Here is a 12743-nt window from a genome sequence, read left to right as displayed (position 1 = left end):
TTGAACAGAGCTGGACCCAGTACCGAGCCCTGGGGAACCCCACTTATAACTGGCCTCCAGCTGGAGTTAACTCCATTGACCACCACTCTCTGGGCCCGGACATCCAACCAGTTTTCAACCCAGGAGAGTGTACGCCTGTCCAGGCCAGAGGCTGACAGTTTCTGAAGCAGAATGCTGTGAGAAACTGTGTCAAAGGCTTTACTGAAGTCCAAGAGGACTACATCTGCAACTTTTCCCTCATCCAGTAGTCAATTTACCAGGCAAGACACTACTTCCACCTAGATTTAAAATAAATCAGTGGCTACTGCAATTTCCTAGCTATCCTGTGAAACAGTCCACTGTATCTCACCGTTGTTGCTTTCTTTCTTCCAGCTGCCTTGCTCTCTTCACCACCAACAGTCACTTTTTCAGAAATTTAAATAAGACGTCAATGTAAATAAATACTCTTCTCACATCTGTCTGAACTGTATGGGAGAAATCAGCGTCCGTTGAGTACGCACTCAAAGAAAAATGCATTTGAAAAGAATCTTGCACTTTATTAGCAGTATCTTCTGCCTCTTTCACAGAGCATGAACAAAATGTAGGTTAACACTTGAGTTTTCTGCCATCTAGTGGCAGAAAGTTGGTTACGGGCGCAATGGCTACAGTTTTATAGCAAGCCTTCCGGTTTGGTATTAAGATAAATTTCTTCTATGGAGATCATAGTGGTTAAGGAGTACTCCAGCACCGATTTTCTTAGAATATTTGACCTAAAGAGAACAAGAAAGCCATATAGTACTTTACCAAATTTTCCCAGCCTCTATGCAAATTATTTTCTTTTCCTCAGGAACTGAAGTGTACACAAGGAGTGGTCATCACTCTGACCAAGATGAGGGAGATGAGGAAAGGAGGGTTGCAAGTTTCTGAGATACCGAGCGTCTTTAAGTAATCCTGGGTTGGTAGTCCTCAGCTCTTCTCAGACTGTGTCTGACGGGTTATTTATGCTTTTCAGGTGCCTCACTTTATATCTCGGATGTTACTTTTCAGAAACTCTCAAAACTAGAAAGTCAAATGACTATATATACAGGTGCAAATGAAATCCCAAACCTGATCTGTCTCAAGACAGACAATCAAGTGAGTAGGAAGCCCTGGGAACATGGGGTTTCGTTAGTTCTTTATTGTTACACCGTGATCCTAGTCTGTTTTCTTTAGTATTACAAATCTGGGAATGTGTTGAGAGAAAGAAGACAAAAAACCTGGCATGTTCCACTTTATCACACTCCCGGTGCAGTGTTCATCAGTCATCCCATGGTATGCTTCATGTCCTACAGATTGAAAGGGAGATTCCCATTGCTTCCTAATTATTTTCTTACACTGAAGTATGAAAATATCTGCAAGAAACTAGAAGATGAGATCTACTTACAAAGGTAAAGAAAGAGAACTTTAGGGAAATGTGTAATTTGATGGTATTCATTAAAGCAGGAACTTCTGTAGCACAAGAAGAATCACTGAAACTTTTTTCCTTCACTGTGTTTACTGAATAGTTACAGTTTTCCTGTGAGAACCTTACAGACAGAAAGAACCAGGGCCGGGATACAACTTTTTATGTCAGATGATGTGTTGTCCTTCATAAAAAAAAGACTTCTTCTTTTATATGTCTCTGAAGGATGAGAGTATACTAATGTATTTGCTGACTCCTAACAGAAGTACTTTAACTACATATTAGTATTACAAACTGACCCTCCACGGCATGACCACTTATCAGTTATGCTTATCCCCAAAATGTCTTAGGAAATTCAAGCCAATGATGAGCAATATTACTCTCCATGATGGCTCTGTCAGTGTCTTTAAGGGCTGAACCCCAGTACTGCTGTTTGCTTCTGGTTAATGTGTTGCAATTGGAGCAACTGTTTTCCTAGGGCACAAGCCCAGCTAATTAGCTCAAGGAATGACAAATGATGAGGAAAAGTGGGTAGCCAGGAGGAAATCAAGGAAGATGGCATCTAAGAGCACTATGCGTGCACAATTTCCGTGTATATATACCAAAGAAAAAAGGTGATTTTAAGCATGCAGAAAAGATGAAACCATTACCAAGATGCTTGTGTGCCTGAAAAATGTGTGTAGGAAAAGAAAGGGTGTTCACCCCACGAAACCCAATAGTGTCATTTGTTATAGTGCATCGTATAATACAGTTGCCTGGTATAAGCTGTAGCAAAATCATTCATGTCACATAGACATTTTAGGACACCATAGCAAACATATTGGGTAAACATGGATGAAAATGGGGCAATGCATGGGAGAGGGTCTCATCACCAATGATAAATTCCTGAGAATACTTGGTTGGTTCTACTGAACTCGAATCATAAATGGTACATCATAAGTAATTTTGTTTGTTAGAACTTTCTTATTTATCTGAATGTGCTGTTGTTTACAGAAAATTTTTCCTAGTAATAATGGTAGCAGCAGAGCTTGCGTGTTTCTGAGACAGCTTCCAGAAAACATTCGCTCTCTTTCCAGAAGCTGTAGTAACTGCATCAGTGCTCTAGGAGGATCTCTATTTCTCAGCTTATAATATCTCAGCAGTGAAAGGTTGGTGACTGAACAGTGTGTAATTCAGGTTCCCGGAAAAAAAGAAAATCATCCTCCCAGCAGTAAATTATATTTCTAGGTACTGCCAGGCACTACAGAACTATTGTGAGAACATGAAGTCAGGAAACACAAGGACTGCTCAGCACAGTATTTTCCAGTTGCCTTGATTTCAGATCTCTCTATCCTCAGTGTCCATGGTAGATGAGCTATTTGACACCTCTAAACATGCTTCCAGACAAGACTGTTCAAAACCTACGAAATGTCTTTGTTTAAATTGACTGAAAATATCTATATTGTGTTTATGTTTCAATGTTGAACATCTAGCTGAACGTTTTAAAAATCTTGTCTATTCTCTGTCTTGTAGTAGATGTTAATTCATTTTCCAGCCTTTATTAAAGAAGAAAAAAAGTATTTTAAAATTACCCTTAGTTTAGGCAGACCTTCATCTTAGGTTGTAAAGTTGGCATGAATTCTGTTTTATTCTTTGTATTACAGAAGTGAATTTTTCCTATCTGAAAGGTCTCTTAAGTATTTTTCAGTCCTAAGGTACAGAAGCCCTACTGCAAAAGTATTTGTCATAGAGCCAGTGATTAACTTTCTACAGTCCTTTGTTGCTGATGTAGACCCAATAGTAAACTGAAACTTGACAAATCACTTAATGCCCTACTGACACAGTAAGGCTTTTTGGTGGATAGCCGATAGAGCAAGGGAACAAAGGCCCTCTTTGGCTAACTACCCAATAATTTTTAATCGAAATACATGAGAGTTAGAAGAAGACAGGGTTGTGCCACGATTGATAGACGGGACACAGCCTGATGCAAGCAAGATGTCGATTTTATTGTATTCTTAACATATATTTATACTAGTTACAAGCGACGCGTTTCACGCTGATTGGTTATGGTCCATTGCTGTATTAGCTAATATTTGGCATTGCAGCATAGCTACAGATATCTACTCTTTTTGCAGGTCATTAGCTTCTTTAGACAGTAACAATGTTTCCTCCTATCTGGATGGTTGCTATGCCATTTGCACGTAGCCCACATAGCCTTTACTCCTTGCTCTTCTTTTCTTGAGGAGAGTTCTTGTTTTTAGCTTGTCCAAAGTCTGTGGCCGAGCTTATCCAACACATCCCCCTTAAACAATTGTTCTGTACTTTGGGTTTTTCCACTGCCTGTCAGACCTTGTCCTACAGGGTTGATGTCCACTTTGTCAGACACTCTGTCTGAGTGTGTGAAATCCCAAAGTAATACAGAGCTTCTATGTAGGAATGTCTGGAAGGAAAAACACTCATTGCCATGAAGACCAGAAAGGCACAAAGAGGACTTTCTTGTGAAATCAGAAAAAGAAGAGTTTAAAAGCTGCGTACAAGTGGGCGCTTTTTTCTGGGAGGGTTAAAAACAGTTGGGTGTAATGTTTTTTTCACAAGGAAGGCTAAGTATGTAACACCAGAAAGAATTGAAATAGATGAGAATTGTGCTCTGATATACTGGGCTGTGTGTGAGAAATGCTCACAAGTCGAATATGTAAACTGAGGCATGCACTGTGTAAAGCAACATTATTTCTGTATTCGTGATTGCAGTCATCACAGGAGCGCCTCCTTCTGGCAAGAAGGAAAGTGCTTTGTCAAAAAACACACAAACTATGTAACTTTCCTTTCAAACTTCTTGCCAGAAGGAGGCACTCCCGCAATTGCAATCACAGGTGGTAGTGGTCAGAGGCTCGATGTCCAGATGGAGATCCATGACAAGAGGTGTCCCTCAATGGTACGTACTGAGACCAGTCCTGTTTAGTATTTTCATCAATATATAGACAGTGTCATCGAGTTTGCAGATGACACCAAGCGGAGCGGTGCAGTTGTCACAGTGGAAGGGTGGGATGTCATCCAGAGGGATCTGGACAGGCTGCAGAAGTGGGTCTGTAAGAACCTCATGAGGTTCAACAAGGCCAAGTGCAAGGTCCTACACCCAGGTTGGAGCAATCCCCAATTTCAATAAAGGGTGGGGGCTGATGTGATTCAGGGCGGCCCTGCAGAGAGGGGCTTGGGGGTCCTGCTCAATGAGAAGCTCAACATGAGTCGGCAATGCGTGCTTGCATCCCAGAGGGCCTGCCATATCCTGGGCTGCATCAAAAGAAGCGTGGTCAGCAGGTCAAGGGAGATGATTCTGCCTCTCTCCTCCTCCCTTATGAGACCCCACCTGGAGTATTGTGTCCAGTTCTCGAATCCTCAAAATAAGAAGGGTATGGAGCTGTTGGAATGGGTCCAGAGGAGGGCTACAAAGATGATCGGTGAGCTGGAGCACCTCCCATACAAGGACAGGCTGAGAGAGTTGGGATTGTTCAGGCTGGAGAAGAGAAGGCTCTGGGGACACCCTACAGTGCCCTTCCAGCAACTGAAAGGGAGGTACAAGAAAGCTGGGGAGGGACTTTTTACAAGAGCATATAGTGACAGGATGTGGGATAATGGCTTTAAGTTGAAGAGGGGCAGATTTAGACTAGACATAAGGAGGAAATTCTTCACAATGATAATGGTTAGGCACTGGAACAGGTAGTCGAGGGCAGTGGTGGATGGCCCATCCCTGGAAGTATTCAAGGCCAGATTGGACGGGGCCTTGGGCAGCCTGATCTAGTGAGAAGTGTCCCTGTGGGGTTGGAATTAGATGATCTTTAAAGTCCCTTCGCACTCAAATTGTTCTATGATTTTATAAATAAATAAATAATACTGCTTCACAAGATGTGTGCCTCAGTTTACCTACTTGTGAGCATTTCTCACATGTAAGAGCAAGGCTTTTACTCTAAAGTAATTGCACCCAATCTATGGACCTCAGAGATTCTAGTATTTCATCAGCAGTTAAAATTCAGGTTTTGTGTTTGCATTCTTTGGGTTCTGACATAAGTATATTGGTAGACATTTGAGAAAAGAAAGCCACGTTTGTATCATTGGAAATGCTTTCTCAAGGAAAGGTGCATTTGACCATCAGACTGAATTTTTCTTCTGAACGATTGTTCCGTAGCAGGGAAACCTAGACACAATTTTTACCCTTATTTTTGATGCCTTCAAAATTGCAGCACTTGACAAAGTTGCTACGTAATTGCCAATGAGGTTGCAATGGGGACACTCTGCTATTGCAAAAGAGTGGGAAAAGACCTCAGAGCCTGTGTCCTCTGGTGTATGCAGGACCAAGATTTTCCCAGACCTGTAGTACTTTTGCTCCCATTGCTTCTTATGATAGCAGTGCTAATTTATCAGAGCATCCAGTCTCAGTGTTGTCCAAGGCTGCTGATTTGTGGGTAGGGATTTAACAAAGTTGGTCCCTTAGCCCAAAAGGACAAGTTGCTGAGAGGTCACCGCACATACGGTTGAACCTGCTGCCTCTACAGAGGTGTAAAGAGAGATTGAGAATTTTCTGCTTTGCTTGGCTCACCTCATCTGTCAGCTCCTGATAAGTTTGAACGTTGCTGAAGGAAAAGCTTTATGTAACAGTTCTGAAGGCCTTTTGAGGCCAAGCTTTTACTTAAAGGATTGTAAAAAAGCAACCCCAGGACAAGCATAAAATTCTAGCTTATTGCTAACAGCAGACTGAGAGTTTGCATCAGTACATACAAACAGTGACCCAGGTCTCGAACAGACATCATTTCCACTTACCTCCTCATACGGCTTTGGTGTTTGGATACAGATGTAGATTATTTTCTAGTTCTACTGTAAGTGAAATATTTAAGAGAGCTAGTTGTGTCTCCCCCTTCACTTCAAAATTAGTCGTTTGGTAGATGTGAGCTACACAAATTTTGTTAATAGCTTCTGGGTTTTTAAGATATTTTCTTTTATACCATTATGTTCTTGCCCGGTTTAGCCTTCTCCATTGATACAAAACTACTAAAATATTTATGTTTACCTCTGAACATGTGTCTTAGTTTAGCCCTTAGCCTGCAGCTAGATGCCGTACAACCACTCCATCATTCCTTCCCACCCAGAGAGGAGAATAGGAAGAAAAAACTGTACATCGAGATGAAAACATTTGAAGGGAAGGGAAGGGAAGGGAAGGGAAGGGAAGGGAAGGGAAGGGAAGGGAAGGGAAGGGAAGGGAAGGGAAGGGAAGGGAAGGGAAGGGAAGGGAAGGGAAGGGAAGGGAAGGGAAGGGAAGGGAAGGGAAGGGAAGGGAAGGGAAGGGAAGGGAAGGGAAGGGAAGGGAAGGGAAGGGAAAACAACCTCCAACAATAATAGTTGAATATATAAAATTATACTCAGCCTGTGCCAAGTAGTGGTTGCAGAGTGCTTGCTTTAAGCAGTGACAACCAGATAATGCACACAATGACCACAGCGGTTCTGACCGGCACAGAGAGATAGAAGCCAATGTGGACAGATCACTGAACACTGAACATGGAAACCATACTCAGGGCATGTGGAAACTGGACACCAAGAGCGATGAAAATGTCATTCCTGGCAAACTTCCTGCTTAGAAATGGAGAATGATGTTTATGGTATGGAATATTTCTGTTAGCCAGTTTCTGTCAGCTGTCTTGGCTTCACTTCTTCCAGCATTATATATCTACTCACTTAAAATATGGCAAATTGAAGAAGATACTGATTCCTAGCAACAATCAAAAACATCAGTGCATTTTTCAGCATTCTTCTCATACTATACTCTAGAAAAACATCAGCTGCTAGGAAAACAATTAACTCTGTCCTAGCTGAGCAAAAACATTACCTGACAGTTGCTGAAACAATAAATATTATCAATATCCGTCTTATACTAGATCCAAACCACAGCAGCTGCTAGGAAGAAAATTGATTCTACCTCAGCCTGAACCAGGATAGTGTGTACCCCTTAGGCTATGCATTGTGGCCAGTCCCCACCCTTTCCAATTAATCATCATCACTTTCCCCATCTTTTGATATACAAGATCTGACACAAAAAGAATGAGACTAACCCTATAGCTTGGAAACCAAGAGTGGAAGCGGAGAGACAAAGAGATGGTTACAGAACATGTTCTAATCAGTCACAGTGAGAAAAGGCTCAACTTGATCACTTCAATCAATAAGAGTGGAAGTGTGTTCAAATATAGACATTTTCTTACCCTCAGTCAGAAAACGTCAGTGTGCGCCAGCCCACAACGCTTTGTCTGTGAAGTGGTTTTTAGCTAATGATGACATCAACTGTGCTTGACCAACCACCCTGTTAATGAGATCTGGCTCTGTGTGTTTTGCGCCTCTTGCCAAAGATCAAATCATTGTTCAAAGGAATCCATTTTTTGTTGCTAGAAGATGTGAAGGCAAAAATGATGGACTTCCTCAACAGCCTTTCAGAAAATTATCTGTAGAATAGCTCTGAACACTGGCAGCATCATATGCAGGTGTGTGTCAATTCAGAAAGGAGTTATTTTGAAGGTAATTGTAGTTGATTTTTTTAATGCGTTAAATAAAGAGTTACAGGTACAGCCTCATTTTGTATGCACACAGATAACATTCCCTTAGTCCATGGCCCAGCTCTTTAAAAGTCCACTGATTTAATTTAGTCCATGACTAAAGCTGGGATTGAGGCAACTTCAAGAGATGTTTTGTAGTGAATTTTGCAGTTTCATTGTCAAATGTTGCTAAGACTGCCTGACTTAAAGGCCACGATCCTTTAAATTTATTTATATCCCTAGGCATAAGTTTTCTTCTGCTCTTTGCAAGTATCAAAATCAGCATCAGTTGCTGATTATTTTGTTTTATTTTACTCGATAGAACTTCAGTTCTCCAGAGATCTGAGCAGGGCCCTACTGGCAGAGATGCTCTTCATCCTCTTGGTTATGCTGTTGTTCAACGAGATTAGGTGTTTTTATCATTTCGGCCAACTGGCAGTGTAAATATATGTTTGTGTGCTTTTTTTCTTTTCTATTAGATCACCAGTCTTCTCACTGGTATAGTGAGAAGTGTACATATTGGTTAGAAGCTGCCACACTGGAGAACAGTTTGCTCCTTTCTCCTTTCACATTACAGCTGGAAGTGAAGACTTTTAGTAAATGAGAGAAGTCAGTGAGTGATTATCTCACCATTAGGAACTTCTGTATTTTTTAACTTCTGCTCTGTAAAAACAATAAAATTGGTTCTTAAGGTACTTAAGTGTGGAAGGTGGTACATGCAAAGCAGATAAATTCAACCAGTGCTATAGCCTGAATTGCCAACTCAGTATGTCTGATTTAAGGATGTATAAAGTTGGTGATCAGGCCATAAGGCATCAAAAATGTAGGTAGCATGTGATGTTATGTTGCTTGAATGCAAACCGAAAGTTACAGTTATTATCAAACTGATAGAGGTTTTGGAGTTTAATTATTTTTTAAAATTTCTTTCTTAATTCTTTCCTGTACTTCAATACGAGAAAATATATATATATGGTTTTTACCATTCAGTGCTTTATGGTCTTTTCATTAAAAATGTTTGTTAAAGGAATATTAACTCAGTTAAAGAGGCAGAAGATGAAAATTCTTGAGGATCTTATTGTGGCTAACGTCACAGCAAGTGATGAGGAACTGAGCTATTTGTTCTATGAATATTTTTCATTTTAAACATATCACACTGTCACTGCATGCCATAATCATAGCAGTTGTATATTATAACCATAACATCTATTGTATCATTAACCTCACAGTAAACAGAAATGCAGCTTTCAGCAATACCTAGGACAAACAGATAGGCAGGGAAAGCACTCTGCTGTTGCAACTTCCTTGACTATTTCTCAGTCTGAATAGGAAACCTCAAAATGTGACAGTCTATGTGAGACAGACCGTATAATATACTTTGGGAAATATTATTACAATTAACTAGAATTGTTACGTGAAGGTTCTTATATTCTGAGACTGTCATGTTTTTAGCCTTTTTTAAATTTAAAAGGTCAGAATAGGACAGCAGATGTCACTGTAGTATCAGCAAAAGCAATAAGAATAAAATCTGTCTCTCACTGCATTTGTTAACTCTTCACAGTTTTCATCAGAGAAAAGGACCAAGGGTAGTGTGGTGCTTGTTCTGGTCTCCTGTCAGTTTATCAGGAACCAGCTCAGCTTGTGTCATGTTTGAGAAGCATGAAGAGGGTTTGGGTGACTTTAACACTGAAAGATAAGAAATAAGAATATTTTCTATGGAGCCTAGCAAAGACATAAAAAGAGAGATTGCTTTTTGAAAATATGCTATTGGACTTTCTGTTTTTTATTAAAACCTGACAATTTTCAGTTAGAGCGAAATCATTGAGAACAAGAACAATCATGTATTGTAGCTTCTGCATTTTGAATGGAATGCCTCTGCTATTGGCTCCTGGCTTCGTAATGAGGCACACAAGCTAATCCTGCAATATTCAAACGTGCTGGGCTTCCTGGAGCTATTCTGTCATTAATACTCGACCAATGAGCCTCACTTTTGATCCGGCATTGCACTTTTAGAATCTATTAAATGAAAAATCTTTTTCTGGTAAATGGCTTCTATAGGGTACTGAATTCCACAGACTGCTGATGAAGAAAGCAGCAAAAAAATTTGAAGTGAAACAGAACATTTACTGAAATAGAGAGTAACCAGTAAACCCTGAAATTTACCAGAGGAAATTTTAGATTTCAAATATCTTTAGCTCACCTAGATATGAAACATAGCTACATTTACTATAGAGACCTGAGTGTGTAAAAAAGGGCAGAGTTGGTAAATAGTGAATATTCCCCTATTTGTTATTTGTTGTGACAGGACAGGTTTGTTCATTCTTGAGTTAGAAAATGCATTCACTAATGGTGACCTGAGGAAAACCTTCAGGAGGATTTCTCTTTTTCTGGATTCCAGGCAGTGGAATAATATATGTCAATAAAATATGCTTCTTGTTTGCTCGTGAAACTGTTACTCTCTCCTGACTACTCCAGAATGAATGGCAGTGTTTTTCAGCATGGCATTTCTTGTGCTTTTGTGTTTTCATTGGTACTATCCACATTTCCAGTGGGTTTTGTTTACTCCAGCCATTCTGTAAGGACAGATACAATATTTTCCAGAAATGTGTTAATATAAAAAAAGCACACAAAAAACTGACAACCAAACTAAAGTCACATAAACCAGTTTCCTGATCTGTCATTCAAATGGCACTTAAAAATGGGTTTACATTTCAATACTGCACTAGGAAAAAAAAAACCTCCAGTGTGCAGAGACGGACATAAATGACCCCAGCAATGAAAGTAATCAATTGAAATAACAACTAGTTTTTTCTGAAACCCCCAGACTTTCATTTACTACCATACTATCTCTTCACAAGTATGCTGCTCAGAATTATTAAGGAAAAAAAATACTTTTACAATGAGAGTTGGATGAAGTTGAGGACAGTTAAACCAGTTCAAGAGAAATAAATAAACTTGGAAAGCAGATTTCAGGTGAGATCTGAGCTAATCTGGATCGGAAAAAGCTTAGCTATACCTTTTTAATGATACATCTTCATGCCACTCTCCAAGGCACAGGCTGAACCCTTGCAGGAGACAGTGTTTTCACATGATCTTGAGCACACCTGAGAGCATTTAGTATTTGTTGTATTAAAAGGAATTGGTTTTACAATTGATTTTGCAATTTACCTATAGGTTAATGACAAGTACCAGTTTTAAAAGTGGTCTGAACAGCTATAGCTAGTGTGGCTTTAAGTGTGAATTTCAAGTCACAAGTTTCAAGTTGAATCTGGTGCTGCAAGGAGTCTGTGCAGCAAAGGAACAGAGCTGGCTACTTGTCAGTGTCCATAACGCTAATGACCACAGAGGCAGAAAGAGAGGGGAAGATTACAGTGCTGAAAAATCTTTAGACCTATGTGTTTTATAATTAGCAATTAGATTACAAATTGTTGGAGACAAACACTGAGCAAAATATGTGGCTTCTATACTTCTATTTGTCTGTAGGATCAAGGACTTCAACTGAAAATAACACAGTACCATGTTTTTCTCAAATTTTAGCATTCTGTGTACTACTTTTCTTTTTAAGTTTTGATACTTATGTATTCTTAAAGCCCAACATTCTTTTTAATGGAACTATTAGCTTGGGACTTAGTTATAATTTGTCGGGTGTTTAAAACAAACTTGATTTTTAATCCAGACACACCATGTGCCTTCATATTCAAGCAAGTTAGTATAGCTATTGCCTTCATTTTCTTGCTGAAGAAGTACTCTGTGGGCAATATCTATTCCATACTTCAACAAAGAGCTTAACATTACCTGTAATAAAATTTGTCAGAAATAAATTATCTTGTTTTCTAACAACAACAACAACAAAAATATTAAGATCACGAACTTCGACATTTTGTTTTAAATAAAGCGAAAGTTTTGATGGAATTGTATACACTGAGGGGAAAAATTGAGAGGTTATCTCATTTCCACATTTTCAAAATCATCCTTTAAAATCATGCAAAAGACTCGGTGTTTTTTCACTTTTATTGTCTCAAATGATGCAGGAAGTATAGTAGATACAACCGATTAAGTACAATTAATGTGTTAATGAACTCTGATTCTGCATCATTAGGATAACAGACTGTGAAGGTGAAAGCCTTTCATTACTAGAGAAAAAGAAAAGTGAGCGGCCCGGCATAGACTAAGTTTCACGACACTGGGTAGAAGTAGGACTCCAGAGAAGGTTCATTTGTGAGCTTGACTAGCTCAGGATGGATTTGAGATAAAGGAGTTTTACATTAAAGGAGCAACTCTGGATCTTATTTCCCTAAATAAGAGGGAACTGCCAAGGAGCTTTAATGGGACAGCATTGCATGAGACTGGAAATTTACAGTCAGCTGAAACTCTGAATCATAACATACATTCAGCTGCAGAATGAGAGCAGGGGGAAGGAAGAAGCACAGGCCTGCTCAGATCCCCAGCACTGCTGGGATGTGAAGAGGAGCACAGGTATGCATCTATTTCCACAGTCCCTTATCTTTAAAAATAAGTATTTTATTTTTTCCCGTTTGCCCTGTATGCTCTAAGTTATGCGATGATAAGTGAAACTTCTGCAGATAAAATCCTCCAAACTGAAGACCACCTTGCAGAATAACCGTGCAACATGAGAAAAGACCTCAAATGCATTTTAGGTTGATAAAAAAAAGAATGATTTTCCCTTGTTGTAAGGGAGTTGTGTGAGGGTAATGACAACCCATATTTTGCCAATAACAGCAAAAGGTTGTTTCAGTCTTAACAGCCGCATAGGCATT

This window comes from Cuculus canorus, chromosome Z (genome assembly GCF_017976375.1).
Source record: "Cuculus canorus isolate bCucCan1 chromosome Z, bCucCan1.pri, whole genome shotgun sequence".
Classification (NCBI taxonomy): Eukaryota; Metazoa; Chordata; class Aves; order Cuculiformes; family Cuculidae; genus Cuculus; species Cuculus canorus.
The sequence above is the reverse complement of the archived record's forward strand: the minus strand, read 5'-3'. Positions refer to the sequence as shown.